This window comes from Thamnophis sirtalis, unplaced genomic scaffold (assembly GCF_051295495.1).
Source record: "Thamnophis sirtalis isolate CommonGarterSnake01/CBP01778 unplaced genomic scaffold, rThaSir2_p1.2 scaffold_3, whole genome shotgun sequence".
In the NCBI taxonomy this organism is placed as follows: Eukaryota; Metazoa; Chordata; class Lepidosauria; order Squamata; family Natricidae; genus Thamnophis; species Thamnophis sirtalis.
In genome coordinates, this window is record NW_028261383.1 from 31,417,396 (window position 1) to 31,422,806 (window position 5,411).

Here is a 5,411-nt window from a genome sequence, read left to right on the forward strand (position 1 = left end):
TGGCATGGCATGGCTTGGTGGGCGTGGCAGGGGAAGGATACTGCAAAATCCCAATTCCCTCCCGATCAGCTGGGACTCGGGAGGCAGAGAATAGATGGGGGCGGGGCCAGCCAGAGGTGGCATTTACCAGTTCTCCGAACTACTCAAAATTTCCACTACCGGTTCTCCAGAACTGGTCAGAACCTGCTGAATACCACCTCTGGGTCATACATGTGCAAAACGGCCAGTGTCGCTCTTTTCAGTGTCGTCGTAACTTCGAATGGTCACTAAATGAACGGATGCAAGTCGAGGGTCACCTGTATTTAGATTTTACATTTTTCTCTCCATCGGTGTGATTCTCAACCTTGACAACTTACACGTGTGGACTTCCAGATCCCAACAAGGACCTCACATGCTGCATTTTGGGATTGTGTGTGTCCAAGATACTTGGTTTAAAAAGTAGGCTAGTAAATGCCCGCACATAGTTATTTTCATAGTTTGCTACATCAGCCGAACCCCAGCTGTCTGATTCAGATTCACATACACATTCAAAATTAACCTACAGCGAATTTTATTCTAAAATAGTTTCACAAATCCGTGTGTGCCGGATGACATGGCTTCATGTGCCACCTTGAACATGCATGCCATAGGTTCGCCATCATGGCTATAGGACTTCCCCATTTCCTCCTTCTTTCTATAAAGTGGTGTAGGAAGTTAGCACCCACCCATCTCCTAGAAGAAAGAAATATCCTAGGAAATATTGAAAAGGCAGAATATTATATTTCCCTGGATCAGAAATGGAGAAACATGTTTTTAGGCAGGAAGCCAACTCACTCTTAATAGCCACCATCTTTGTCAATGGGCCATTAAAATGCCTGATCCAGTCTATTCTACATAACAAAGATCTCCTCCTTCAGCTCCAGGGTGATGGGATTAAGGCATGATAGTATTAGCCCTTTACCTAACTCACCACATGGCATCTGAGAACTCAACCAAACCTGGGACTCAAAACATAGCCTAGAGAATTGCCCCTGCATGGCCCTATGGGAGTCTGACAACCAATCAGAATACATTTCTTACACAGGAACAGGAAACAGAGAGGTGGGGCCAAACAGAGAGCATAAAGCCAGGAACTTTCAGCCCTTCACCCTTTTTCTTCTTCTTCACCCAACATCTGGAAGCGTGTGATCCCCCTTTTCTGTTCAGGAGCTCCAGCCATGTGATCCTGTTTCCATTAAACCATCTTTCTAAGCAGTCTCCAGTGTCTTTTTTCCCACTTGGAGCTGATCCCAGAAGGACATTTCTTCCAACAGTGGACTCTATCTTTCCATGCAAAGCAATAGTATTCAGGCCACTAGGAACTTTCTTTATATGTCAAATATGCTGCATGTCCTTTTTTTCTAGACCAATGGGAAGATAATCTGATCCAGTGTTTTTTAAACTTAGCAAGTTTAAGAGATGTGGACTTTTCAACTCCCAGAATTCCCCAGCCAGCTTCTTGGATGAGAAGTGAAATATTTTCAAGGGGGAAAAAAATCAAGAAAGTCCAGTTGCCTTTTGGAAAAAGCACCTTTCAGACAACCGTGTCCTGGGGATTGAGAATCTCCACAGACAGACTCCAAAGTTCTGTAAAGCATTTCTTAGCATGAAAAGGCATGGGTCAACAGAGTTGATTCAGCAATTCATTAACCGAATTATGTCAAAATAAGGCTTTTTTTGCATTTTCCAACACACTGAGCCAATTTGGACCAAGACTATGCAATCATATCCCCCCCAAGTTTAGAATGAAATATTTAAATGGCAAAGCTTTCTTTTATGCTTACAGATATTTGTCATTTACCTTCATTTTGAATAGAGCTGGGGGGTGGTGGCTGAGGGGACGGCGTAATGGTGGCCATGGCTGGGTGGGTGTGGCCATGGTGGATGTGACACAGAACTTGTGTCAGCGGGGGGGGGAGGGCATCTGTGGTGGTCAAGTGCTAAGGCAGGACTTCCCTGAGACCCCCCAGGGGACCCTCCACATCCCAGGAGGACGGCCTCCTGCAGCATTCTGGCTGCCAAAAAGCAGTGCAGCCCCGTGCGCGCCCTGTTTTTGCTAGCAGAGGCACCAAGGGCCAGTCCTTTGCTATTTCCAGGCTGCCCCTGCAAGCCAGATCTAAACACCCTGCAGGCCGGATCCGGCCCACGGGCCTTGAGTTTGACACCCCTGCACTGGTTAATCATCCTCACCATTAGGAAGTTTTTCTTTAATTCTAGGTTGCTCCTCTCTTTGAGGAGTTTCTACCCATTGTTTCTTTGTCTTGCCTTCCTTTCCATTCTCAATCTGTTAGTTGCTCCTGCAAGCAACAGAGCTGGTCTCCCCAGTCATGTGGTTAGAAAATAAATCTGGTGAAGCACGCACAAAGTATGATAGCTCAACACAGCGTGACCCACTGGAGCCTGGCCTGCTACCATGTATAGGAAGGCTGAACCAAACCCCGCCTCCCTTCCTTCTCTGGCAGCCTCTTTCCCATCTGCCACATGGAGCGGCCTGCTTAACATTTCCTCCGTCTGCTTTTTGCAGCCTTTGTTTACAGAGGGGGACAAAAGTGTACCCCAGAAGGAAATAATAAGAGCGTTTTTCTCCCTATACCTCTGAGCAAATCCAGAAGGCAGTCCCTTTGACACGGTGCCAATCTTGTCACAATTCATCCACACTCTTAACTGATGTCTTCCATATGTGCTAGGCTCTACTTTTCATGGTTTGTGTATAAATGGAATTGCAACCCGAGACATTTGGAGGGCACTCTGCCAGAATAGTGTGGAATAGAGATGTAGTTCAGGGGTGTGCAAACTTAGGAACTTTAAGACTTGTGGACTTCAACTCTCAGAATTCTCCAGCCAGAATTCTGGGAGTTGAAATCCACAAGTCTTAAACTTCCCAAGTTTGCACAACCCTGGTGTAGTTACTGGTGGTTCCCCCCCTCCCCCCCCCTCAATGCTGATCAGTTACTTCACAAAAAGTGTTCTGATTGGTGCCAGGTCCCTATAGCCTCAGGCAGAGAAGGGCTATTCTGCACTCCTCCCTCAAATGTTCTTTAAAATACAGATTTCCCAGCATTCCTTTAGGAACCTCCAATATGCAAACTCTGGTTACTCATCCTAAAATGAATCCTCTTTATCTGGAGCTTCAAAATTTGCTGTTTGTTGGGAAGATGTGTAGCTCAAAGTCAGTCTACATCTGACTTTGGGGATATTTCTTCATAACCAAACAAAAGTGTATTTTCTGTGCAGTTCACACCCCTTGCTCGCTGAGTCTGGATCTCACAAAGCAAAGTCCACGTTTTGTAATTCACCTGTGCCCCATTTTGACTGGCAGACTGCTGCAGGAGGCCATTACGCCCCCCTGGCCATGCCCCCAGCCCTTCAAGATCATGGAGTTTGACACCCCTGGTGTCGTAGTTAAAGGGGCTGGCTTAGAAACCAGGAGGCTTGTGAGTTCAAGTCCTGCCTTAGGCATGAAAGAAAGCCCATGAGGTGACTTTGGGCCAGTTACTCTCTCTCAACACAATCCACCATTGTTTTGGGGAAAATAGGAGGAAGGAGTATTAGTTAGAGATCAAAGTTAATAAATCAAGGCTGATCCTCGCCTCAATTCAAGCAGATTTGGATCTCTTTAGGACATGGCAGTAGTTGGTGGGGGGTGGGGACAACAGGAAACCTTGAGCCTGTACACTAGACTGGGAATTTGAACTCCTGGAAGGAGAAATCTTTAACATGCCCATTAAGTTATCTGAAGAAAACGTGAAGCAAACTTTTGACTTTAGGACAGCAGAGGTTTTAGGCATCCGAGGGTTGATATAACTGAGCCATAGTTCAGTGTTTAAACACCAGCCTTTTCAGGGTAGGAGGCCAGGATCAGAGCCCATTTACCCAGTGCATTTAAAAAAAATATTTTTCTCCTGAAATCTAGGTTTCTGCCAGCACAGGGGAAGGATAGTGACTTAATAAAAATATTGTTCTGACCTAGGATTCCGGAGAGCATGAAGCAAACTCCTTGTCCCGACTAAAAACCCTTTTATTAATTTTACTGTGAATTCTGCTCATTCACATCCAGCAAAGTGTTTCAAGAGAGGATTTACACTCACAGACCTTATCTGGCTTGGAGAGCTGACAGGCTAATATCTGTAAAACAGTCAGAGTCTCAAACCAATTAAGCGAACTGTCTCCTGCAAACTCCACTCTCCTTTCGCTCCTCTTATTTCCTCTGGGAGGGGCCATTCATTGTTCACCCATGGCCTTACTTCCAAGTTGACCCATTTTTTTAGCTGTTCCCTTCATCTGGCATGTGCACACTGGGAACAGGCTCCAGCTGTTCGTCTGCCTCACTGATGTCTGACTCTGAAGGCAGCCGATAACTGGCCTACGGCTCTGGTCCCCTCTCTGCCTCCGACACAGAGCCCTCCTCAGAGCCTTCCCCAGACTCTAGGATTGGCCCACGTTCCTCTCCAACCTCCTCACTATCCGAATCTGCTGCCAGCTTTGCTGGCTGCTGGCAGGCCACAAATATATCATTATCTAAAATACAAATGTTATGAACATTAAAATGTCAGTGGAATTCATCAGGGCAGGGGCTCATTAAGCCAACCAGCTTCTGAGAAATTGCTTATAGAAAGTCCCACCACTCACGATGGGTCAACTGGCTGGCCAACAAAATTGATCTAACAAGGCAAGAAATAAGGAACAAGGCTGCTGAATTAAATAAGTTGGGTATATTATTTAATGCAGCAATATTGTCTCTCCAGTGGTAGGTGACAAAGAACCAACAGCACTCTTTTCTGTAAAAAAAGGACTGTGTTCCCTCCTTTCCGGCATTTTTCCATGTAAATAATTTACCTCTATAGCTGGTAACAAGGGACATGGTGGCTCAGTGGCTAAGACGCTGAGCTTGTTCGAATCCCTAGTGGCACGTAATGGACTGAGCTCCCACTACTTGTCCAAGCTTCTGCCAACCTGGCTCGAAAGCACGTAAAAATGCAAGTAGAAAAATAGGAACCACCTTTGGTGGGAAGGGAACAGCATTCTGTGCTCCTTTGGCGTTTAGTCATCCCAGCCACATGATCATGGAGATCGTCTTCAGACAGCGCTGGCTCTTCAGCTTTGAAATGAAGATGAGCAGCGCCCCCTAGAGTCGGGAACGACTAGCACATATGTGCGAGGGGAACCTTTACCTTTGCTGGTAACATGTTTTCCAGTCATCAGATTTCCAGATCTTAAGCAGCCAATTCCAGAATCTGCAGATTCTTCCTTTGCTCCAACTTGTTAGCCAGCCTTCCCATTGCTTTCTCTAGAGCTTACCAGTTAGGAAATTCCACTTGTTTGGGGGTTTTTTTAAATGGATGAATGAGGCTCTTCCCTCAAGGGGATTGATCAGATTCACTCAATGCAAAGGA